Source organism: Diospyros lotus, chromosome 14 (assembly GCF_014633365.1).
Source record: "Diospyros lotus cultivar Yz01 chromosome 14, ASM1463336v1, whole genome shotgun sequence".
NCBI lineage: Eukaryota > Viridiplantae > Streptophyta > Magnoliopsida > Ericales > Ebenaceae > Diospyros > Diospyros lotus.
Window position 1 is genome coordinate 30,397,108 of NC_068351.1, and position 27,996 is coordinate 30,425,103.

At 35.8% G+C, this 27,996-nt stretch overlaps 1 long non-coding RNA gene and 1 pseudogene across 1 annotated transcript; one reads left to right on the forward strand and one right to left on the reverse strand.

The window, feature by feature from the left end:
• Positions 1–1,596: 1,596 nt before the first annotated feature.
• Positions 1,597–27,478, reverse strand: LOC127790997 (pentatricopeptide repeat-containing protein At3g49170, chloroplastic-like; annotated as a pseudogene).
• Positions 22,984–24,728, forward strand: LOC127790527 (uncharacterized). Its single transcript, XR_008020791.1, has 3 exons — positions 22,984–23,123; positions 24,427–24,553; positions 24,664–24,728. It is a non-coding gene; the product is annotated as an uncharacterized LOC127790527 (long non-coding RNA).
• Positions 27,479–27,996: the final 518 nt, after the last annotated feature.

Here is a 27,996-nt window from a genome sequence, read left to right on the forward strand (position 1 = left end):
AACGATTCTACCGCCCAAATCCATGCACCATTCCCCTCATAGCCACAGTCTTACCAACCATACCAAGGGTCATCTGGTGCATATCAACCTTCTCATAGGAGATCTCTAGAGGATACCTTACAACAATTCGTGTAAGGTCAAATAGGAACCAATACCCAACTACCCAAGTTTCAAGAACAAACAAATAGGGCTCTAGAAGACATGAGAAGTCAGCTGACTAAGTTGACTCAGACCTTGAGTGTTAGAGAACCATGGAAGTTTCCCTCACAATATGGCCTACCATTAGTAAAAAAGACCAAGGGCATGATGAGGAAGTGAATGAAGGAAGTAAGGAGGGAAAGAAGAAAGCCGAGGAGGAAGAAAGAGAGCAAGAGAGAAAGCAAAAGGAGAAAGGAAAGAGTGTTGAAGAGAGATCCAAATTTGAACCTCGACCACCCTTCTCTCAAAAATTAGCCCAATCAAAAAGAGATAAAACAAATGCGGACATATACGAGATGTTCAAACAGGTAAGGATAAACATTTCTTTATTGGATGCAATTAAGCAAACACCTTCGTATGCTAAGTTTTTGAAGGATCTCTGTACAGTCAAAAGAAAAATCAATGTTTGGGAAAAAGCATTCCTGACGGAATAAGTGAGTGCTATCCTTCAATTCAAGACCCCTCCAAAGTACAAGGACCCAAGATGTCCTACCATTAGTTGCATAATTGGAAGTTAAAAAGTCGACCTAGGGGCTAGTGTCAACCTGTTGCCTTTCAGTGTCTATCAGCAGCTAGGGTTGGGAGAACTCAAGCCCACTAGGGTCACTCTTCAATTGGCCGACCGATCAGTAAAAGTTCCTTGCGGGATTGTGGAGGATGTCCTAATCCAAGTTGATAAATTCTATTTCCCGATGGACTTCAATGTCTTAGATACCCAGCCCCACCAAGGTCCTCAGTCGCCTATTCCTGTTATCCTAGGGAGACCATTCATTGCTACTTCGAAAGCTATCATCAACTGTAGGAATGAGATCATGAAACTATCATTTGGGAATATGACGGTGGAGATGAATGTTTTCAAGGTAGCTAAGCAACCAAATGACGAAATGGAATTAGAGGAGGTTGATTTAATCCAGACTTTAAGTGAAGAATACTTTGAGAAGGCTCTTTATGAGCAGGTTATTTATAATTTAGAGAAGCAAACTTCGGAAGAGATAGAACCTGACGTTGAGTCAGACAGGGTGATCACACAATTGATGTCTGGCCCAGAGCCATTGAAATTATCTGGGAATGAAACCCCACCATCTTTTGTCCGCCCAACCCAACTTGAGAGAAAACCATTGTCGAATCACCTTAAGTATGCATTCTTAGGTGAAAGGGAGTCTTTGCCAGTAGTAATCTCATCAAGCCTAGCATTGCATCAAGAGGAAGCATTACTTGATCTTCTCAGAATGCACAAAAAGGCTATAGGATGGTCCATCTCTGACCTATATGGCATTAGCCCCCTCACCTGTACCCATAGGATCTTTTTAGAGGAAAATGCCAAACTTGTGCGGCAAATGCAAAGGCGTCTAAACCAGAACATGAAAGAAGTTATCCGGGGGGGAGGTTCTTAAACTATTAGATGCAGGTATCATCTACCCCATCTTGGATTCCAAATGGGCCAGTCGGACTCAAGTTGTACCTAAGAAGTCAGGAGTCACTATGATAGCAAATGAGAATAATGAGCTCTGTTAGACCGAGAGGTGCTATGGCACACACCAAGAGGGGGGGTGAATTGGTTATTTTAAAAACAATTTTGAACTTGAAAAACTTTTTTGATACAAATTAAGGTTTTAGTGATTTAAAACATAGAACATATGAAATGACAAATGTAAACCTCAATGAATGAAAAGCAAGAAGAATAAATGACACAGAATTTATAGTGGTTCGGCTTAAACCAAGCCTAATCCGCTACCTTAGCTCCTACTAAAGATTTTAAACCAACACACTAAAACCTCCTACTTACACAAGTAGGCCCTCCAGCTACACAAGCTAGGAAATACAACCTCCTACTTATACAAGTACGCCCTCTAGCTACACAAGCTAGGAAATACAAACCCTTGCTTCAAACAGCAAGTCCTCTAGCACAACAAGGAAGGAAAATAAAAACGATACAAATGAAAGAGAGAATCTAAGAGTTAACACTCTTAATTACAAGTTCTCTCACAATGAAAACAAGGCTTAAGAATGTATTAACAATAATAAAACGAAGCCTTGGAGAGAAAAATATAACAATGGAAGCACAAACACTATAAGCTCGAATAAAAAGATTCATGATCTTTAGGTCAATTCGTTTCCGTCCATTAGCCTTCTCTTAATCATCCTTGAGTTGCATATATAAGCATCCCAAAAGCTTTGCCTGAAACTAGTCGTTGAAAGCTTTCTTCGAAAAGAGATAATCGATAGAAGATAATGGATAGTCGATAGAATCAAGTAACAAAACAAGACAAAGTCGACAAAACCATACCCATAGTCGATAGATAAAAAAATATGAAGAAAATATATACCATCATACACATAGATAGTCGACAGAGCAATTTTGGTAGTCGATAAAACAAGATATAGTTGACAGAAGCTTGGGCATAGTTGACAGGGCATAAACACATAGTCGACTATTCACATGCATAGTCGACAGAGCATAGACACATAGTCGACTATTCACTTTAGAAAAACTTAACAATAAACTGATAATATGTAAAACAACACTTGATTGATACAAAACATTACAACATATTTACATTGCTAAATTCCTCATTTTCTTTAATTTATATTTTACCTTCCATTTACTTTAATACATAAATGTAAATAAGAAAGTACCCCCATATTTGGATTCAATAAAAATATCCAAAAAATCAAAATCCATAACCATAAGAAAATAGAATTTTGGTTTTATTACAAATTAGGAATTTAACAATTTTTCCGCTCCCAAAATACATACCTTCTATTTCTTGAAAAATTCATTAAAAATCGTTTTAACAACAATGAATACTAGCTATCAAAATACTGGGAGATAGTTTTTCAAAATAAAAATATTTTCATATATGTCTCCTTATAATGTACTAATCTCCCAGACTTAGAGAAAATAGCATTTCTTGGGCTCAACAACATGGTCTTTTGCCTTTGAATCATTTTGCTTCATTTATCCAATGATTCAAAAACTAATTTGGTAAAATCATTTAGGAGATTATTTTAGATCTTAAAACTTGTTTGTGCTAATCTCCAACTAATATAAAAGATCATAGATCATTTGGTTTTCATTTTAACAAAGCACTTTGAAATTGATTTTTGTTTCCAAATTATATGCTTTGATTTAGAGAATAAAACCATTTAATATTTTTCATCATCAAAACTAAACACAAGAGTAAAATATCAATATCCCTACGTGCATCCAGACTGGATGGCGTATGTGTATTGATTATAGGAAGCTCAACTCATGACAAGGATCATTTTTCGCTTCCATTTCTAAATCTGGTCTTAGAGAGAATTGCGAGACATGCCTTCTACTACTTCTTGGACGGGTACTCTGGGTATAATCAAATTGAAATCGCATTAGAGGATCAAGAGAAGACCACATTCACATGCCTATTCGGGAGATTTTCTTACAGAAGAATGTCATTCGGTCTGTGCAATGCCCCTGCAACATTTCAAAGATGTGTGATGAGCATCTTCAGTGAATTGGTAGAGAATGTGGTAGAAGTCTCCGTGGATGACTTCTCAGTGTATGGAGACAACTTTAACAGTTGTCTGAAAAATTTAGAGAGAGTCTTGGAGCAGTGCAAGGAAACACATTTAGTGTTAAATTGGGAGAAGTGCCATTTCATGGTCACTCAAGGAAGTGTCTTAGGACACATTGTTTCTTCTAAAGGTATTGAGGTCGATCAGTTTAAGGTTGAATTAATTCAAAAATTACTCGCCCCGAAGAATGTGAGGGATGTTAAGTCTTTTCTTGACTATGCTGGTTTTTATATGCACTTTGTTACTTCATTTAGTGGCATAGCCAGACCTTTGTGTTGTCTTTTAGCCCTAGACATGCCCTTTGAGTGGACTTGTAAGTGTCAAATTGCTTTTTAGAAATTGAAAAACTCACTCGTTTTCGCACCTATCATTCACTCCCCTGATTGTCCCTACCATTTGAGCTGATGTGTGACGCCAGTGATTACGCGATAGGAGTCGTGTTAAGGCAAAAGAAAGACAAGAAACCTCATGTGATATATTACGCTAGAAAAACTCTTAATGAGGCTCAAAAGAACTACACCACAATAGAGAAATAGTTGTTAGCAGTTGTCTACGTCCTAGACAAATTTCGGTCTTACCTCGTGGGGTCACTGGTGATTGTTTTTACTGACCATGTTACTCTCAAATATTTGTTCACAAAGCAAGATGCAAAACCCCATCTCCTTCGATGGATCTTATTGTTACAAGAATTCCATATCAACATCAGAGACAAAAAAATGGTAGAAAATGCAGTGGCCGATCACTTGTCTTGTCTACCATGCCAGAATCTTAATCAATTTGAAAACCCAATCCAAGATTCCTTTCCTGACGAATAATTATTTCAAACAAACACTTAAACTAAACCACCTACCTTTCCATGGTACGCTGACATAGAAAATTATCTAGTCACTAGACAAATCCCATATTATTGGTCCAAACTAGATAAACAAAAAATTTTCAGGAAAGTGGTGACATTTTTCTGGGATGACCCGTATCTGTTCAAGTATTGTCTTGACCAAATCATCCGCAGATGCATCCCCAGTCATGAACAACAAAGTGTCATTAATTTCTATCTCACTCTTACTTGTGGAGGCCATTTTTCCATCAAGAAAATAGTTGCAAAAATTCTACAAAGTGGATTTTATTGGCTGACACTATTTAATGATGTGTACAAATTTTGTGCAAGTTGTGATCGATGTTAAAAACTAGCCAGTATATCCAAGAGAAACATAATCCCGTTACAACCAATCCAGGTGTTAGAAGTCTTTGACTGTTGGGGTATAGACTTTATGGGTCCATTTGTCAGCTCATTTGGGCATGAGTATATCTTACTTACTGTCGACTACGAGTCAAAATGGGTCGAAGCAATCCCGACAAGGAGCAATGACCATAGGATTGTGGTGAAATTTTTAAGGGAGAATATTTTCAGTCAGTTTGGGATGTCATGAGCGATCATTAGTGATGGGGGTTCCCATTTTTGTAACAAGGTCGTGGCAGGACTCATGAAAAAATACGGTGTGCTGCACAAGATTGCCACCCCGTACCATCCCCAAACCAGTGGTTAAGAGGAGCTAGTTAATAGGGAGATTAAACATATCCTAGAAAAGACCATTGCTACCAATCATAAAGATTAGTCTTTGAGATTAGTGGACGCTCTTTAGGTGTATAGGACTGCATATAAAACGATCCTAGGAATGTCTCCATATAGATTAGTGTATGGTAAACCTTGTCATCTACCCGTGGAAATTGAACATAGAGCATATTGGATATCAAGATGGGTTGGCCCCTTCATAACAACCCACCTTTCCATGAGTATAAACAAACCTTGTCAGTTTGGGATGTCAAGATGGGTTGGCCCTTTCATAATCAAGTCCATCTCGGAATATGGGGTTTTCAAAATTGAAAATCAGGAGTCAAGGCAATGCCTTAAGGTCAATAGTCATAGGTTGAAACCTTATTAGTATAGTTTTGAGAAAGACGAAGGAAGTGTGGATTTGGGGGATCCACCATCAAATGAGTAAAGGAGGTTTCATATCGTCTGGGCATCTGACGTTAAAAGACCACATTTTCATTTAGGTTAAATAGACATCTCTAGGTCCAAGACATTAATAACAACCCCTGTCGCCATTGAGGGTGAAGAAAACACCACATATTCATGCATTGATAATCGCCAGGTATGCCTATCCTCTATATTTTCTATTATTGCCGATTGAGGACAATGCACAATTTAAGTTGGGGAGTAATGTGTATTTAAGGAATTGTTTTGTGTGGTATATGTGATTTTATTAGACCCCTTAAAAAAAACTCTAAAAAATAAAAAATATATAATAAAGTAAAATTTTACTTTTTTAACAAATATATATATATAAAGATATAAGAGGGAGACAGACTTAACACTAATGGCAACCACTTTTTTTGGGCAGAGCAATCACACTATCCTATAAAGAAAATGACACACTGCCCTATAAAGAAAAAGAAATGCCGAATGTTGAAAAATGAGACGTCAAACGTGACCTTGCACTTATGGCACGCCTCGAGCCAAGTGTGGTTATTGGAATAGTGACTTCCACTACCCTATAAGAGACCCGTATCTACATGAGACAAACCACACTTATTTGAGCTCAGTCTTCTCTCCTTTGTATTATTCTCCGATCAGGTACTCTCGTTCCTTTTTGTAAGGTTCATAGTTTTGTTTTACTTTTCTCTTACTATAGTTGTGCTTTAAAAAATGGATTTTCAACTCTTGAAAATTCACAAGTACTATCCATCTCTCTCGCAAAATGATTTGAAAAAAAATTATGATGCTAGGTGTGAAAGACTTAGGCTATTGATGTGTAAAAACATCCCTGGAGATATTCGTTGGTTGATTGAAGCTAAAGTTCGATTAGCTAGCGAAACCTCACCTAGTTTTAAGCACTTCTCAGGCTTGGGAAGGAGTAGTTTTTCGAAAAAATGAAGAGCAAAAAGAATAAATGGTTGCTACAAATGTGCTCGATAGACTTGTAACACACGATGCAAATCTATGGGGTTTACTTCCACAAATCGAGAAGATAAAATTAATTTCATAAAGGATGGGCTGAGTAAGGAGTCTTTGGATGATATCCTATTGACTTTTGAGACGCATCCGAGTGGAATATGTTAGACCAGAAGGTGATATGGCACACACCAAGAGGGGGGGAATTGGTTATTTTAAAAACTTGATAGAACTTGAAATCTTTTTGACCCAATTGAGGTTTTAGTGATTTAAAAACATAGAATATATGAAATGATAAATGTAAAGCAAGAAGGACAAATGACATAAAGGATTTATAGTGTTTTGGCTTAAACCAAGCCTAATCAACTACCTTAGCTCTTGCTAAGGATATTGAACCAATTCATTAAAACCTCCTACTTACACAAGTAGGCCCTCTAGCTACACAAGTTAGGAAATACAACCTCCTATTTAAACCAAGTAGGCCCTCTAGCTACACAAACTAGGAAATACAAGAAGTGTAATAAAGAGAGAATCTAAGAGATAAATCTCTTAGTTATAAGATCTCTCAAAAATACAAACAAGGCTTGAAATAAATAATTACAAGTGAAGATTAAAGCCTTGAAGAGAGAAAAATGAAGCATAGTCGATGTAAGTAGAAACGAGTATAAAATGTAAGCTCAATTCAATTCATTCCCATCCATTAGCCTCTTCCTGATCTCCATGACTTATATTTATATGCATCCCAAGAGCTTTGCCCGAAACTAGTTGTTATTAAGCTGTTAAGATTTGAAAAACTAGTCGTTGGAAGCTTTCTGCGAAAAGAGATAGTTGACAGAAGATAATGTATAGTCGACAGAAGATAATGTATAGTCAACAAAAACAAGTAACAAAACAAGACATAGTCGACAAAACCATACCCATAGTCGACAGATCAAAAAATACGAAGAAAATATCAAACATCATGTACATACATAATCAACAGAGAAAATATCATAGTCGACAGAGCCAACACAATAGTCGACAGAACATAATATAGTCGTAGAAGCTTGGGTATAGTCAACAGATCATAACTCATAGTCGACTATCCTCAGGCATAGTCGACAGCACTTAGGCACATAGTCGACAGCACTTATACACATAGTCGACTATTCATAGGTATAGTCAACATAACACAAACACATAGTAGACTATACTCTTAGGAAAACTTAACACTAAGACGACAGATGCTACAAAAAAACTTTTAACTTCATTTTTCAATCTCCTAAATCATAAACAACACATATATATTGGAAAATACTTTAACCACAAACATTGAGATTGCTTAAAGCATCATTTGATTTGGAGCATTCATATAATAAACACAATGGTTTTTCATCATCAAAACTATAACAAAGACAAAACATCAGAATAGTGCATCGAGAACTTCTTGCTTTATGGACCCAGTTTAGAAGTGACCACCAATGCTATAATCTTGGGAATCTGATTAGAAATGACCTTGTTTGCCAATCTATAAGAAAATTGGATGGGAAGCCTATCTCCACTTCATAGAAGGTGTTTAAGTCATTTCTAGATGTAAAATCAGAGGAAGATGTGAGGCACAATCACAACTACTTGTATATACGCATGATTTTTGTTTGTGTTTATTTATTGTTGAATTTCTATGTAGCTACTTTTGATCGCCAAACTTCTTTAACCAGTTCTACTTTCAACGCATACATAAAAAACTAACATAAATGGAAGGCCGGCTAGTTCATTGAATCAATACCATATGTGTATTATGTAGCTCTCAACTTGGGAGCGATATTTATTACACACTTGCAGCAAGCGAACTTGGCCTAAAATTTGGAGAGAAAAAAATTAATTTGGTATATGGAGGGGGAAGTCGTGGATTGAATGGATGTGTTTCACAAGCTGCATATCTTGGAAAATCATATGTGATAGGTGTAATGCCAATCCCTTTGGCTGATCCATAAATTTTTGGGATTACACACGATCAACTTATAAGTACGACTTTTGTGTCTGAGCGCATGACTTGTAAGATTTGTCAGTCAGACGCCTTCATTGCTTTATCAGGAGGTTTTGATACACTTGAAGAAATCTTTTGTATAATCTCTTGGGTCAAGATGAATCTCCATACCAAACCCATTGGACTTTTAAATGTTAAGCATTTTTTTAATGGATTGCTCTCTTTTCTTGATTAGGTTGTGGAACAAAAGTTCATTTCTCTTTCAGCAAAAAAGATTTTCATTTCCGCATCCACAATTGAGGAGTTGCTAGAAAAATTACACGCTTATGTTCCACAGCACGATCCTTACGAGCTTCGGATAGACTGGTTTAAGGCAATCAGAAGTAGGTATCAAAAGAATCCGATTAATTTAGATTTATCCTTATAAGGCAAGTCTATGATAAGATGGTTGAGTAATGAGTACTTTGTACTCTTGAGATGCATCTCTTTATTATATGACTTGCATGAATTTTTCTTATTTCGGTGTGAAAAATATATATATAGGGTATTCTCACTTGTTTGTTGAAGATTTAGCAATTCACAGTAAACTTACAAACTTGTGGAGTTACAAGTATTCCTAACAACCCTATTTTGTTACTACAATTCAAGTTAGGGGGAAATAAGGTATATTTATGAATTATCTGGTCTATATTTAACTGTGAATTTGCAATTGCATGCTTGTAGTTTTGTGTGAATTGTTTATTTTTATCTACTCCTATTAAAAATTAAAAAATTGTGTGTGCTTTAAATAACGTTATCCCTAAAGCTTTGGAGTTATACACTGATAGCCGGTTAAGTTTGCAATACGAAACATGAATGTATTAATTTCTTATTTCAAAACGTTTATGTATGGAATTAGAATAAGTGATTTGCATGCATCAAGTGTTCAATAATTATAAATTAGTTTATCGATCATAAAGTCAAAGGCAATGGTAATTAGTTGATTAACGCACTACATGATCCCTTAATAGAAGTGAAGACTATTACCTAAGTGAGTGTTTGACCCTAATAATAGTTAATTCTGAGTGAAATAACACTTACTCTAAATGTGCTTTATTGTTGATCTCATCTTTTCAATAGTTTTAAAACATCAATTCGCTTTGAATGTCTAGTATGATAGCGGATGAATTTGGCTGGTTTCAAACTCTGAATTAGTTGATTGAGTAACATCGTTTTGTAAAAGAATGATAGGGGGATCAATTTCGTTCAATTTGGGCCTATTAACCTTTTTTTTTTCTTTACATTAACCTCCCTTGCTAGTCCATTCGAGTTATTCTTAACATAATTTCTTTTCTTACCTTCATCTAAACTGTAACCACATGAAGTTTGTCCAAATCTGGTGTGTTTTTAGGAATCAGTCTATCTCGGTATTTTCATATAAAAAAAACAAAAATAAAAGAAAAAAGAAAAAAAAAGTTCTCTTAGTTATTCAGCACAAGTGTTTCAAAATAAATGCTAAAGAAAACAATATCTCCAGTTTGATATTAGTGTCAAAAAAAAAAATCCCAACACACTATTTGCACACTTTACCATTTCCTTTGACAACCCGTATTAACTTCATAACCCCATTACAACCCGGTCTGGTTCTTCTTGATGCTATAAATCATGTGATCTCAAGATTCGAGTTCGGAGTAGAGAATTCTATTTAAATTCAAAAGTTATTCATGTAGGGCATTATTCCAGTCATGAAGTTATGTCAATTTCCTTGTTCTTTTATGAAAATACGTTCCTTGTATTTGGGATGACACCGAGTTTGAACTTGTTTTGTATTTACTCTTATAACGGTGCACCCCCTTGTGTGTACACTTGAGGAATCTTTTTTTTTTATTGGAGGAAAAATCTGTAGTAAGGTTTGAAGTCGAAACTTGGAAAGAGTAAGGTAGAATGATGGTCATCCTAATTGTCATTCCTAAGATTGTATGACCTTTAATCGAAATCTGATTTAGAATATTCGATTGTATGTCAGATAACTTGTTCTGTTCTATGCATTTTGGTTTTGAATTTGAAATTTTTATATTCATGCAATTATTGTGAATAAATACTGGTGAGTGTAAAATCTAATTGCTATGGGACTAGCAATGTTTAAGTTGGGGGGTGTGATTAGTGGTCAATTTTGTTATAATTTTACCTTTATTTTAATCTTAAAATGGTTTAAATTGAATATTATTATGTATTTTGTGATTGCGTGCAGGTTTTAAAATATTAATATAAAAATATATATAAAATATATAAAATAAAAAAATAAATATAATATATATAATATATGGATTGGAAACCCAACACAAGAAAGATCCAAGCCCAAAACTAAAGGCCTAAGTTGTGAAAGCTTCTTAAATATTTTGTTTATTTTTATTTTTTTTAAATTAGATACTTTATTTATCTTTGTATTATTAAATTAAATATTTGTTTATCTTTTTTATTATTAAATTAGATAATTGTATGGTCTCCATTGCATCTTGTGGGCTATAAATATCTCACTTAGTTGCATTTGTAACCATCCAATTTTTCTATAATGAAAACATAGTTGTGTTCTTAGAATTTCTCTCTCAAATCTTTAACTTTAGTTTTGATATAGTTGTGTTATGTTATTCTTACTGTCTCTTAATTATACACCACCTATATGGTCGGTTAAATATTGTCTTTTAATTATTGTCTCTTAATTATACACCGCCTATATAGTCGGTTAAATATTGTCTTTTAAATATTGTCTCTTAATTATACACTTCCTATATGGTCGATTAAATAGTCTTTTAATTACTGTCTCTTAATTTTACACCGTCTATATGGTCGGTTAAATATTATTTTTTAATTACTATCTTTTAAGTATATACCGCCTATATGGTCGGTTAAATATTGTCTTTTAATTACTGTCTTTTAATTTCTGTAATTTTAATTCCCATCATTTAAATTCCTGCCAATTTATTTTCAAATGAAGATGAATAGCTAAACTCAATCTTGGGTTAAGGTAAGGATAGTGTCCAACGCCAATGATTCCCAAAGAAATCTGAGCTTCAAATGTGTAATATTAATTTGATTTAATTTTAGCAGTGTGCGTATATAGTATCTTTGAGTTTTGATTAGAGCATAAACCTAACTTAGAATTTTCATGCCACGTATGGAGATTGCTAGACGTAGAAATGTTTTCATACCCAAGCTCAAACGATTAATCTGTATCTATAAATTTTGTCTGTGGAATATAATTCAATTTATGGTAATTGCTTAACTTAGAATTTTCATGCCATGTATGGAGATTGCTTAAACAAGAATTATCATTATCTTGAACTAAAATTACTGACAGATCTGCAAAACTTAATTTAGATAAATATTACTGATCTTTTCTATTAAATCAAAAATTAATTAGTTTTGACACTAAAATTGTCTTGAACCAAGCTGCTTAAATTCAGTATTAGTTTAGTTTTAATTATTGCCTTTAGATCATCTTAATCACCTCCTAAAATCAAATTTTTAGTGATTTTTGTTTTCATCCATAAATAATCTTTCTGTGAACAGAGTCGGACTCACCAAAATATAAATTTAAAATTGTACTACACGCACACTCTCACACTGGCGAGTATAATCGCCCTATACCTGCTTTAATAAGAGGATTAATGTTTGATGAATTTGATTATTGTTTTGATAAATAAATGTGCAGGGTGGGTAGCGTAGCAGTCAGTAATGTCACTATTCACAGCATTATCATCACAATGAACACTTCAACCTTCATCATTATATGATGAAATAACATAAAAACCAAGTTGCATATTTGTTTATGTATTTACTAAAATTATATGAATGTTGTGTCCTAATTTTCAATCTCTTAGGATTTCTTAAGAACATTCCCTTATTGAGTGAATAAATAATCTAGGTTTGGAACTTGAACTCCTTAAAGAGAATTTCTTTCAGCAAGATTCAGAGTTGAAACCACAGCTTGACTAGTTATGTCCAATGTCCATGAATGAATTCTTCAAACAATTAAAAAATTAAAAAAGAAATTGGTAAAAAGGTGCAAAAAAAGACTGTTGAACATAGTAAAGAAATGAGCAAAACATAAGAGGAATTCACTACCTTAAAACTTGAGCTGAGAAGAGAAGGCTCAGAATATTAGTTCAGATCCTAAAATTCATATTACATAATGCTTCGTTAGACCACTGTAAATGTCCTGAAGAATCACTGGATTTCGCAGTGAGATGCAGTAACTTGGAATGAGAGTTAAGCATTTGTGGTGAGAAATACACAGCCTTGTAAATATAACTTGCTAAAATGCACTATGGTGTTTGATACTTCATAAACCTATTGCTGCTATTAAAACTCCAAATAATGTATTGTTTTAGTGGCATAAGCAAGCTACTGAAGTCCTCTACCTATGACTTTTACAATGCGACACAAATGGACTGTACTAGCTCAATCTTGACCTTTTCCCAATCTCGGCCTTCAGCCCTGTCTTAGCCCACGGCCCAATCTCGGCTTGCGTCCTTATCGTCAGCCCATGGCTCAATCTTGAGCAAAACTAGATCCTGGCTTTGCGCCAGCTTGCAGCAGCATATCATTACAGTCGCATCTTGGGTGTTCTCGCGCTCACTCGAGATCCCATTCTCATTAATGGAAAATCTCATCCACATTAATGAGGGTCTCGTTGGCACCATGCTATCGTCTAGGAATCTCCATCGACAACGAATACCCAATCTCATCACCCTACAAACACACGATGCATGCATGCAGGAGGACTTCTTCTCCTATATATAACCTAACTCTCTATAGAGCCAAGGTATGTTCTCTTTCTAGCCTACCCATACTTTGTCATTTTACTCCATTACTCTGTCAGGGCCCGCTCCCGAATTACCCGCTAGCATAGGAAGCCCGAGAGAAGATCCATTCAAAATGGATACAGATACAAATATCACTCAAAATTTGCCAAAAATTCTTTTCATTCCCATATTCACTCACTATCAATAGGGGTCAAAATAAATATTATACATCATTCTTTACATTATAAGCTCGAGTTTACAACCTATACATTTTAAAATATACAAGGGCACTAAATTTAGATACATCATGAAGCCTTTTACTCATACCCTCAAAACTACACTCATGGATCTTTGAGGCTGGGACATCTCTATACACATCTATCCAAAACTTGCCCCAAATAATTATTTTCCTTTTTCCCTGGAATGACAAAAGAAGTAAGGGTGAGCCACAAGGCTCAGCAAATATATAGTAAAGAGAAATTACGACAAGATCAATATACGAATGCATGAATAACAAAGAGCCAATGAAAACTCACTACCCAACCACTAAACCTCAATTGAGTTCATACCTTCCCCACTTAACAACATCATCTCCCAAGAAATTATAATTCATTACATTTTATCAACACATCCTCAAAGAAAACAATTACTTTATGATTTATCAAGACATATTTTAAATTTCCATAATGTAACCATGTCCATACATAACAAATTGGCACACAAGGCCCCTCTAATCACATGTTCCACATCATGTATCCCACACATAGACACCAATTTTCTTTTTTCAAGCCATGGTCATCAATGTGCTATGCACTCATTCCATCACCATGCACGTGCATCCATAATAGTGAAACCCACGTGGCTCCCAAGGCCGCCACTACCATGCATGTATGCATATATCATGAAAGATACTCATCTTTCAATTGAATGCCATGCCTTTATAGAATCGGTTCATACTCATGTCACAATTCACAAGGGGTGCAATACACATGCATCACAATAGCTCAATAAATCATCACATCCATGCAGATACATACATATATATGCATATATATCAAAATTCCACTAGCTAATCTTGGCTTGAGCACGCCTACCGGATTAATGGCCACCTCATCTGCGTCAGGCGCTCATAGGGTACCATTTTTCGACACATGTAGACTTAGCTACCCCTCTAAAATAATAATAGTGACACAAATTATAATATCAAGCATGCATATGCAACTTCAAGTACATTCCATATCATGAGTAAACACCATAATACATGCAAGCCCTTTACACATAGTGTGTACCCATGGCTATATATATAATACATGCATGCCCTTCTGTATACTGTGAGTGCCCAATGGTAATTATCATGCCATGCTTAACGTATTTCATGTATGACACGACCCCACCATCATGCATCCAATTCAAAATCATAAGACATATTGTGAATAATATTCTTAGTGTTTTATGGATGTATTTCCTTCTTCGAAGATTCTTTTCTATCGTGAAAGATCTTTTAGGGCATTACTAGGTCACTTCGTAATTTGACTCAAGGATACATATAATCACATTATCACTTTTAAAGTCCTCTCGACTTAACTTGCATATCCAAATAGTTAAGTGGATTCAACATGGTTATGACAAAAAATTCAATCATTTAAATAGGTTCCATCATGAAAAGCAAATGTCCATCCATTGAATAACAACTTGTCTTAATAATCATACTTAACTTGGATTAGGAAATCCTTAACCAACTCAAATAAAATTCAAAATATATGATATTATATATCAAATCGAAGCCTTCGAAGTCTAATTTATAACACTTTAAACGGATATCAATTTTGACTTCTACATCAAAAATTATGATCAAAATAATATAGCATGTACAGTACTGTCAAAACACAGCCGAGTCAACTTGAGGGCAATACAAATACATATGATGATCTGGGAATGTGATGAGTGATGCTGATTCAAATAAAATTGCAGAAAAAGGGAGGGACAGCATGAAAATGGAAAAGGCCTTTGAGGTGGGCCGGATCCAATGGATGGATGCCACGTGGGAGGGGCGCACGGGAAACCGCATCGTGAGATGGATCTTCTCCGGGAGACGTGTGTGGCTGGAATTGGTGGGGCGGAAACGTTGGCGCTCGGATCTTGGGTTAAGTGATTTGGTTGGCGGTAAAGTAGGCCCTGGTGCACCTAGAAGCGGTTACGTGGCTGCTTGACATTGAGAGAGGGGATCTTTTGCTTTTGGCGTACCAAAATGTTTGACCCGTCCAGTGAGGCGTGGGGGACCCGGAAGACACTTATCGGGTTTAACAGTCTCGAACGCCAGATTTAGGAGTGCGGTTTTGTTCACCCCTTTAACGGGGTGGCCATCACCCTCAGCGTTTTGAATTAAATAGTATTTTTCATGCAGTCGTTCTATTATTTTTCACCCTCAAAACAATGAGGGTGATGGTCAATTCCGTTAAAAGATGGTGAACAAAATCGCACTCTGAATTTAGACCTCTTACCATGCGCTAGGGAAAAAATATACTAATATACTGAACATGGGTGTTGGGAGAATTGGATCCAGGTACAAGTCAGCGGAGAGAAATTCACTATTTAATAATTAATAGAGCATTGAGGTTCAATTGAATTTTTTTTAATAAAGTAGAATAAAAATATTTAATATAAATTTATTACATAATAATTAATAGATTTAAAAGTGCATAAGTAATATTAATTATTTTACACTTAAAATAATTTTATAATAATATTAATATAAACTTATGAAGAGAGTAGAGTAAAATACATGATTAAATATTTAAATTAAGAATAAAAAAAACAAAAAGTTAATAATATAAATTAACTCATTTTAAATGTTTCAAATTATTATTATATTTTTAATACATAGAATAAAAGATAAATTGAAAATTAAAATTTTTTTATCTACTCAAAGAAATTCGGATCCATTCATTAGCTAGTTTAAACATGATTCTTGTAAAAAATTAGTCAATTTTCTAATAAATGATTTTTTGCCATAAATTAAACCAATTTCTTGGCTGGTTCTCAATTCAACTGGTCTGACCTACCAATTTGATTCGATTCTCAAAATGCTATTGAATATTATTGAACTTTAATTTGCTTGGTTTGTTTTTAATATCTTTACACTGTGCTTGGAATAAATGAGAATAGATTTGAATTGTGACATTTATTTATAAAATAATTTTATATAGAATTCTTTTAAATGAATTCTTATATTTGGTATTATATAATCTATTTTATTAAATAGGTAAGCACTAGATTAATTCAGTGTGTGAAATATCATCAAAATTTTTAATTCTCAAAATACCTTCAATATCTTAATTGAAAAATAAAATACAACTCTATTATCAAAAATTGAAGTTATGATCTCTTTAAATTATAATGAGTTTATAAACAATTTTATCATTATACAAAAAATTATTTTATTTAAATATTTAATCATGTACCACCCGCTGGATTGAAGTGCACCATCTGATATAAGGATGCGTTTGAAAAAAAATAAATTTTAGATAATTGAATTATTTAAAAATAATTTGTATAAAAATTGTTAATTAAGGGTATTTGTTTGGCTTAATTTTTTATCTAAAATATGTTGTATTTTTTTAACTTTTGACGTTTAATTGTAACTATTTTTCATAAAATTAGTCATTCGTTTCAAAATAAATAACATGATGGGAAAATAAACAAGAAAACCCAAAATAAATTTAACAGAAAAAAACTAAACCAAAACTCACATAAATAAATAATGTGACTGAAAAATAAAAATATAGAATAAAAAAAAAATAAAAATTCCAAAACAAGCATCCACCATCAACGCAGGGGAGCTTGGAAGGGGGCTAAAAGTCAGGAACGGCTGTTTGAAACGACAGTCAATAGAGATGGCAACGAACTGGAAGCGGAGCGTGGATGAAAAAGAAGATTGCGGCTGGAAACGAAGATGAACGGCAATCAACAGAGATGGCGATGAACCAGATAAAAAACGTGACCGAAAACCTTGCTGTAACGCCCGTGAATGGTAATTTAATTTGATTATTCGTTAAGTAATTTAATCTAAAAAAAATATTAATATAACTTGTTGTTATAAATAAAAATAAATTATGTGATTTTAAAGAAATAAGGAAATAGAGTAATTAATTATTATTTTAGAATATTTCTGGAATAAGAAAAAATTAAAATAAATTAAACTGTGGGATTTTTAAAAGTTTCGGGCATTAGTGTAAATAATTAAGGGTGTGTGTGTGTAAATAATGGAAGTTGGGGGGCTGGTGCGTTTCCGGAAAGAGGGACCAAGGGTCCACTTATATATAAATGCGTGCGCTATATGTTTGAAGGCAGCGACTAGAGCGGGCAGTACGCGGGCGAGGTCACGGGTTCGAGACGCGGGGCTGGAATTTGGCTGATTTTTAATCAGCCTAGGCATCCCAAAACGACGCCGTTTTGGGCTTGAGGCGATGGCCTCCCAGCAGCAGCCACGTGGCCGTGTTCTGGCCACTTATTTTGGCCAATTTAAGGCCGCTTTTTTGCCCGATTTTTACAGCACGAACAGCAAACAAATTCCAGAAATAAGCAGTGGGGGCGTGAACGAAAAATTAGAAGATTTAGGTGGAAAAATTCGGATTAAATCAAGTTTAATTCAAGATTTAATTTGCCAGGTATGTAGAGAAGCTAGTAATTAATATTCTATACGGTCGAAATTTCATTTAGAGTCCAATTTTGTTAATTTTGGCAAATTATTAGGATATTATAGTTTGTATAATTTCTACCGCGTTTGGCCAAAACGAGCCTAAGGATATCTTCGTAAAGGCAAGTTCTTTATACCCTTCTCATCGATTCTTTCGTTGTCAATTTATTTGACCTCCCTTCGTTGTTTCGGCTGTTAATAAATTATGGAATTTTAAACGATGTGTTTTAAAATTTAATTTATTAAACTGGTATCGAGGATTTTATTCATTGGTTGTCTACGGGGGTTTGTGCCACCCCCAAGCCTATGAGAATGATGCCGTACTCACTTGGGGCTAGGTTCTTAGCTGATTGGGTATTATTATGGATTTTGGTTGTTTATAGGCTAGAGCGGTTGAGCAGTGGGGGTAAGGATCGGTTGTTCGGTGACGGAGTGACTGTTGTACTGTCTATCTTAGGCTGTCGGCTGGTCTCTCCTAGTCACTGACCGTTGACCGGTGCCAGGCACTGCTGACTAACTCTGTCGTTATGTGATTATAGCATGCCTGGTTACATTTTATTCTTGTTGCATGGTTTGGTATGCACATGGGTATGGGCTGCATGTTGGGGTTTTCATGTTTTGGTTATGCTTGGTCACGGACATCCTAACTTGGTTATGATGCATCCAGCACGGGCATATGCATCGCGTGTGGTTTACTATGTGGGCGGAGCATGGCCTGATTCCTGGATGTATGGGCGCCATGTTTCACGTTGATGCTCACTATGCCATTGCATTTTTATGTGCATTGCATGGCTACTGGTAGTATTTAGTTCTCGGACGGGAGTACCGTTCCGAGGGAGCCTATGGCTCGGGTGTCGGGAGTACCGACCCGGGACAGCGCGCGCAGGTTTGTAGAGATTTATGTTGCCTTTCAGGGCAGCGGCAGGTTGGTATGGGACTTGGGTGCCAGGTGTCTTATGTGGGCCCCAAGGACCGGTATGTGTTTTTATTATGCTGCATTATTGTATTGTTACGTCACATGGCTTGTGTGTACGTGTGGGACTATATTTGTGGTGATCTCCTCTTCTATTCATGTTACAGCCTTCATTTTCTTATAACTTCCTGAGTCTTGCGACTTACCTTGCTTTCCATCATTCCAGGTAAGGGTAAAGCGAAGGCCGAGGGCGAGGATCGTTCCACCTAGCAGCCAGCCGTGTCGGTAGGGTGTACATTTAGCTTGCCCCCGTTGTCTCTGATATTTTGTTAGGAGTTCTGTCTCTCATTTTTTACTGTGCCGGGTTGTTCCTTGTATCTTTTATTTGTCGGCACAGGTGTTTGTATATTTTTATATACTCCTTGACCGCTGTTCCAGCGGGGTACTTGTGGGCGTGCATGTGTATCGTTTTGCTTCTGCTGTTGTATTTTTCTTATGTATGCATGCTAAGGCATTTTTGTCTTGTGTTTAATTCTCTTCCCTTATGTAAGCGCTTTCGTTCGGATAGACCGAGTATTTGAGATATCCGGGCAGGGGTGCTTACACTTGCCGTGAACAAAGAAGAAGATTGCGATAGTCTAGAAGGGGATCTCAGAGGTCGATCGAAAATCTTGCAGTGCGTGGTGGTTGGAGCAATCTTCTTCTTCGTCCACGGTGGGTTGCTTCTCAATTTTCAATTGCTTGAAAAATTTATTCTAACATGTCTCGTAAGAAAATCTTTTCCAGCAAAAATGAGAAATAAGCATCACGTGATCAAAAATAGAAAAAGAATTTATCTAAAAAATTTGATCAATTAAACACTTCAAAAGCTAAAATTTAGATAAAAAAATATATACAATCAAATACATCCTATGCCAGTTTAAAATAAGACCATGGAGATGGAGGTTGTCTTTGTAGCACTAGACAACCTCTCTCAAGCAGCCCTTGCAGTCGCAAAAGCTGCAATGTAACGTATTGCATTGCTTGGTAAATATCACCACTCACGTGAAAATAGGTAAGTGGGTTGGATTGAGTAGTTGCTTCCTAACATATTATTTTTCTCAGTTTGTGCTTATTAAATGAAAATTCAACTCCTCGTTTTACTAATTCCAAAAATAACATCCGTTTTTCCTCCGCCAAACAACTTTAAGAAATGTATATGTAAGGAAAAAATTTATTTTATTTAAAAATAAATAAATAAAAACTAAACTACAATTAACAATGATAACTCATTAATGAATATTATTTAAATTTTTTATTTCTTATTACACCGACTACCTCTTTAATTTATAATATGAAATTCAATTAAATTTATAAATTTGTGTTTCGAATACATTTGAAATTATACTTTCATTTGCAAAATAAAACCAAACCTCACAAGATGCCAAAATAAATCACATAATCCGCCAAATATGCTATTCAGTTGCTATGTACTCAAATGACTTATTAGTCTATACCATAGATCTAATGGAAATCAAGCATAGGCCAAAATCTCCCATAAATCAAAGGGACAAGCATGAACCCTAACTTGAAAATCCAAGAAAAAGTTACAAAATATCAGCCCCAAAATCTTATCTCGGTGCTTATTATACGTATTTAACAAATATATAAAAAAAAGTATAATTCTTAATGAATTTTAAAAAATTTAACAAATAGTGTGATATAAATTTTGAAATGTTTCTCAATTTTATCATAATAATTTTTCTTCAAAATATATTTTAATTTTATCTTGATACTCTTTTATCTTGCTCATTTTAACCAACGCTACCAAAGTAAAAAGGCAAAATTTGAAATTGTTGTTGTTTATGTTTGTTTGAAAGCCAAAAGGAATTGGAAAACTTGAAAATAGCATTCTTTTTTGCGGGCATCAAGCATGCTATTTACCGAATTTACTAATTGCTCAATGTATCTGATCTCTCAATCCAAATCACGTCTCTCTAATTGATGCAAAATGAAATCACTTTCTCTTCAATGCTTCGCTATTTTACTTTGTATTTTTCTTGGTCTGTCCCACAAATTTCAAACATAGCCTAAAATCATAGTCAAAAGGTGGAACATATTGTGCACAACCAATTATGTATTTTTTAAACTTATTGCCTTTGTGGGAAACTTATGGAAACTAGGATCTAATTTCCTTTTTTCTTTCTCCTTTTTATTTATTATTTTCAAGTGATGATAAATAACGAGATTTCTAAATATGATGAGAGTGCCACAAAGATTTCACTTATTTTAAGAGATTTAAATTTCAATTCTATCCATTGCCTTATCTCTTGTATGGCTCACATACTTAATAACAAACCTATGTGGCTCCTGCCAAGCTAGGATAAGAAAAAACCCAAAGCGTCATCCGTAGTGTAAGATAATTACAGCAAAAAGTCAATAAAAAATAAATAAAAAAATTTACCTTGTGATTATTAGACATGGACATGGCGACACCTTTTCGGGCTGCAATTGGCAACCGCCACCACCACCTCCTCTCCGACCACCAACGTCGTAGCTGTCGTTGGATCTGATTTTATTTTTGAGTTTAGCTTACAGGTCTTCATGCGAGCAGCAGAAGGAAACGCACGGTTACCAATAAAACATGTAGGACTGCAAAACCTGCCATTTTCATTACTTCAAACTAATAAATAAATCATCACCAATAATCATTGCAAGAGCAGGCCCCATCTTATCTAAGGAATTAAATTTCATCTTGGATGTTTGACACATTATATTTTTTTTGAAATTAAATTCCATGGTACAACCATTAAAACTTATTTTTTATTTTTTTTCATAAAAAATTCCATTTAAGAGGAGACGATTTTTATTTTCCATATAAATTGGAAAAGACTTTCCTTTTGGTTTTGATGTGCTTATAAGACCAAACACCACAGCAATTTTCTCACTGTGTTGAAACAAATATTTCTCCTTTTGTTCCTCCTCAATGTCATGAAGAACAAAGTTTGAATTAGGGACATAACCCATCTTCTTTATTTTGGAGGCCAATTGATCGAGTTCTTCGTAGATTTCCCATGCTCGAGGATGAGAAGTATCCCCGACATGAAATGTACGCACCATATTTTCTGCCTCTATCTAGCTGCAGCCTGCTTCCTTAACCAGATTTCTTTCTTTCATGTTTTTTTTAATTTTTACTACATCATCCCATTGACCTGCTGAAGCATATAAATTTGATAGTAAAATATGTGCAGCTGGATCATTTGGTTCTTGCCGAATAATCATCTCAGCAGCATGTTTTCCAAGCTCAGTAGCTCCATGAACATGACAAGCAGAAAGCAACGTTCGCCAAACTAAAGCATCGGCTGTGAATGGCATTGAGTTAATGAACTTAACGGCTTCTAGGTAGCCTGATCTTCCAAACAAATCAGCCATACATGCATAGTGTCCCATTCTTGGGCTTATCCTGTGTTTTTTGTACATTGAGTGGAAGTGCATCCACCCCTCATTGATCATACCCACATGGCTACAAGCTGATAGAACAGCAATATAGGTGACCTCGTTTGGTTTTATACCCGCTTCAAGCATTTCTTGGAAAATTTCCAATGCCAATGCCGCAAAACCATATTTTGCTAAATCTGTAATGATAGATGTCCATGATATCACATTCTGATCTTTCATTTTGGCAAAAACTTGAGATGCAGCTTCAATGTTTCCACATCTAGAATACATAGATATCAAAGCATTAGATATGCATTGGTTTGACCCCAACCCCATTTTTAGTAACAGAGCATGGATTTGTTCACCCTTTTCTGTTGTGTGAAGATTCAAAAAAAAAAAAAAAAAACTAAATTAATTAATTTAATTAAATAATATATATATAATAAAAAAATGAAAAATATAAAAAAGAAAAGGGGGAGGCGCTCGGCAGCCCCCCCCCCCCCAAAATCAGAATCTCTCTCTCTGTCTCTTTTATTCTCTCTTGCTCCCTCTCGGATTTCCTTCGATTTCAAACAATCGAACCGTTCGATCGTCGATCCGACTTCGTTTTCACTGTTAAAGTGCTCCCGATCTACAAGGAAGTAAGTGCTTTGGCTTCATCTTTTCTGTTTTGCTGCTTGTTTTCGTGGAATATGAGTTGAGGCGCGATGGGGCTTGTTGGCCGAATGTTTGAGGTTAGATCTACGAAGATCCAACCGTTGGATTTTTATGATTCTTGGATATGATGGTCAGTTTGCTTAAGAGGGTTGGGTGGCGGTCTTGGATCTCCGGAAATCGCCGGCCACGGTGGCCGGCGACGTTGGCAGTATTTTGTCTTATTTTAGCCGAGACTTTGACTCTAGATCTACAAAGATCTACCCGTCCGATCTTTCTCATTTTTGGGTATGTTACTCTCCTTGGTGTTGCACACCTCGGGGTAGTCTCCGATCGTCGAAAATATGGCTGGCGGCCGCCGAATGGCAACGGCCAGATTTGTCTCTATTTTCTGCCGAAAATTAATTCTCAGATCTATAAAGATCTGACCATCCGATGGGTTTCATTTTAATATATGTTGTTATTCGTGGCGAGGGCTTCGTATCGGTATATTGGTCGCCTATTTTTGGCCGGCCGGCGGCGGTCTCCAGTGGTGGCAGTGTGTTGGAAAGAAAAGAAAAGAAAAAAGAAAGAAAAGAAAAGAAAAAGAAAGAAAAGAAAGAAAATAAAAGAAAATAAAAATAAAAATAAATAAAATATAAGGAAAAGGGAAATGAGGGCTTTTGGGGTTGGGCATGTCGGGTTAGGTTTTAGCCTAGGATGGCGAGGCCCGATTGGGTTTTAGGATGGCCCAATGTGTTGGGCATGACTGACCCAGTTGTGGCAGCCCTTGGGCTGGCCCACTCGGCTTGTTCTCCCTTGTCGCTTGTCCGTGGACCTAGGACGACTTGGTTAGGTTGGTCCTACTCGGGATATCGAGGTTGGTCTAATTTGGGTTCTCTTTAGGTCTCCTAGAATTGGCGATATGATTGGTGAGTCATTTTGTTGATCGGAGTCCTAAGGACGAAGCCCTATTAGATGACTCGAGGTCGAGTAAGACTGACCCCGAGTGTGTTCTAGGCTAGCCTATGATGATGACGTGGGTTTATTTCGAATCCTGATTTCTGATGGATTCCTTTTATTCTGAGGGTAGAATATTGCAATTTAATCCTTTTAAACCATTTATTAAATTATTAATTAATTATTAAGTTTTTAAGAAAATTTATCAATCTAGTTATTAATATAAATATATATGTATTTTGATAAAAAAGGAATTTCGATAAGGATTATATTATCTATATTAAAAGAAAACTAGTTTATGAGTAAATATAGAAATATATATATATATATATATGCATTATGTTATTGCAGCCTATAAGTGGGTGTGTAGTTTCACTATACACTTACGTGTAGCAAGTAAGGCGAGGCATGATGACGTAGTCGATGGCTTAGTTCGACGAATTCCATGACGCCAAATTCGAATATTGCGCGGGCCAAGGTATAAAATAATCAATTCAGAGTGTTAGGTAATGGTTAAGGTTTTCGGTAATTTTGTTTCATCGTTACTCATGTTACCTAAATGTAACCACCCCATTCTACTTATTGTAGGCTCAGATTCCCAGGATTTTGTTCGATCTTCTCCTCAGACTCGGACTTGAGTCGTCATTTCCAGGCGAGTAGACAGGATATGTTATGTTTACCATATTTTTATGCACGTATATAAATTGTTCTATGCATAACTTGTAAATGATTTCTATATGCGAATCATAGAAAATATTCTCTTTTAAATGTTCCTAAATTGCATGAAATATTTTCATCCTACTAGGAGAGACATAAACAGAAAGATACCATAACTGAATTCTTATCTTGAGCATGTGAAATATATGATGATATGGTGTATTTTAGGCACCACTTAAATTGATAAATGGTTATGACTTGTGCATAAATTAGGGTATCATTTGCATCACTATTAGAGGACTATCTAGTAGATTCCCTGGACTCACAGCAGGAAAAGATCATGGTACTGTGAGGCTTGGCATGCCAAGGCCATGAGAGACACGGATAGTATGTTTCAGCACTGCTATCACGTGGGCCTTTATGATGATATTGAGTGATGATGATGTATGTGCCGATATATATACTTGTGTGCATGTGTATATAGGCGTTAGACCAGTTTCTACTAGTGTGTCCTCAGAATAAGTGCATGCATCTCATACAAAAGTATAGGGGACTTAGGTGGTTAGGGAACAACTTATGGGGGTTGTCTTTAGGCACCTATTTTTCCTACACTATGTTTTCCTTTGAAATATCAAATCATTTAAACTTATGGTTCATATTTCCGCTGTTTATACTGTTATTATGTTATTGTTCTCATGATGATCATCCTAGCATTTTATTGTATACTCTCCTAGTGGGCATGACATACTCTATACTCACGAGTCCACAAGACTTACCCCTTTTTATTAAAAATATTTTTAGGGAATTCTCTTTTTGATTTTTGGTCCAACAGATCCTCTGGTATGATATCAGACCCTCTTTTGAACCCTGATGTGATATAGGATGCTCTGTGGAGACATATACGTATTGTAGAGTGATGTTTTGTCTTTTATTTTGTTGGCACATAATTGTGCCAAGGGCCCGAGATACGGGATCGGGTATGTATTTTTGACAGCAGTGTGATAGACATTCTTATTTGTACAGCTGCTGTATATAGAATATTGAGATATTATGTTAGAAGGTGAATTAGTATTTTATTCATGTTCTATACCTTGTCAGTAATATTATTTTATTTAGAATCGAACTAGAGAAGAGGCTTATTAGTCCATTGTGGGGCCGTTGGGCCTAAGGATTAGTGCCAGTCATGACATATCAGATTTCGGGTCATGACATGCTGCACCTATACTTGCAACTCCACTCAAGAGACTAGCAAACGTGAAAGCATCAGCTCCAACACTAATATCCTCAACACGATTAAAGAGTTCCAAGGCTTCATTAGAATCCAGACCCTTGGCATGCCCATTGACAATTGTGTTGTAAGAAACCAAATTCTTATCTACTAGAATATCAAAAGCTTTCCGGGCATCCTCCATCCTACCAGTACGAGAATACGGGCTAATAAGAGAATTTCCCACACAATTAACTGATGCAAGACCAAGTTTCACCGCATGGGCATAAATCTGTTCACCTGCAGCTGGGTCAGAGACATTAGCACATGCCTTGAGAAGGCTGGAAAATGTGAAATGATTGGGTAAAACTTGATCCTCAACCATGCCACAATAAAGCTCAATGGCTTCCTTATCATTCCATCCACTCTGCACGTACCCTATAATGATTTCAGTCCAAGACATAACATTACGTTTTGGCAACAAATCAAAAACCTTCCTCGAGTGAACCATGAACCCGTCTGCAGCACACTTTGCATACATGTCCACCAAACTACAGCCAACACAAATATCCAAAGCCAGCCCGTACTTGACAACTTGAGAATGCAATTGCTGCCCAAGCGAGAGCAGTTCAAACTCCGCACAAGTAGAAACGACACTGCTAAAAGTAAACCGGTCAGGCACATAGCCACTCGCTACCATGTCCACAAACAACTCAATTGCATCTCTCGGTCGACCCAGCTGAGAATATCTAGTTATCATCAAAGTCCAAGCAACTGAGTTTTTCTCAGGCATTCTATCAAACACTTCCCTTGCACAGTTTAGTTCACCGCTACCCTTCGCAAACAAATCTATCAAAGCACAACCAACGCACACATCAGACTCAAAGTAACCGCTCTTTATCACAAACCCAAACATCACCTTCCCAATCCAGGCATTTTCGGGGTTCGAACACGCCTGAATCACGGTAGAGAAGCAAAATTGATTTGGGTACTCCCTACATTCAACCATATCCCAGAATGCAGCTACTGCTCGCATTTCCATACCATTATGCGCAAAGCACGAAATCATCGCGCTCCAGGAAACCAAGTCTCTACGCTCACCCATGCCATGGAAGATAGCGCTGGCCATGACCCAGTCACCGCATTTGGAATACAAGGTGACGAGCGAGTTGAGCACGACCGAGTCGAGGACGAGCCCCGAGGCGGAAAGCTTGGCGTGGAGCTTCTTACCCAGATAAAATTGACGAGTTCTGATGCAGGATTTGAAGAGGACGGAGTAGGCGAGGAGGTCAGGGGCGAGGCCTCGCTGGGCCATGAAATCAATGGTCGAGAGCCTGGTGGAGGCGGCCCACATTGGCCAAACGGATCAGACGGTCCTTGAAGGGTTCGAAGTCGGCAATTTTCAAGCTTTGGTTGGAGGACGAAGAGGTGCTTCGACGGGGAGATTGGAAGGAAGGTGGAACCACTTTGGCGGGTGATGGAAGAGAGAGATTGATCATTGCAAATCTCTCCCTCACTGTCGGACGGTCCTCTGTGCAAAATTGCAAAGCATTCCAAGCTATGTTATGATATTTTTTATAATATTTATGCATTAATGCGTAATATTTTATATTATATTAATATATCAATTCATAAATTATAAAAAAGTGTTACGAGTGAATATCTAAATAATACTTTTGAAAAACAATGACAGTGATGTACTGTTATGCTGTATACTAAAACTCCAATTAATGATTAATGATTCATGATTAAAAAAGTGGTTGGATTGGGAATTTGAGATTAAATTAGGTTTAACTGGTATGTACTTTTATAAAATAAAATAAATATATATTAATTAAAATTATGATATAAAAAATTTTAAAATTTATATTTATCATATAACATTTAATTATCCTATTATTAAAAAACTTTTACAATAATATTAACAAAAAATTATGATAAAAGTAAAATAAAATTCATGATCAAATATTTAAATTATGAATCAAAAAATTAGACAGAACAAATATTATCAAAATGATATATAGATGATATATATAATACATTATTATTATATTTTT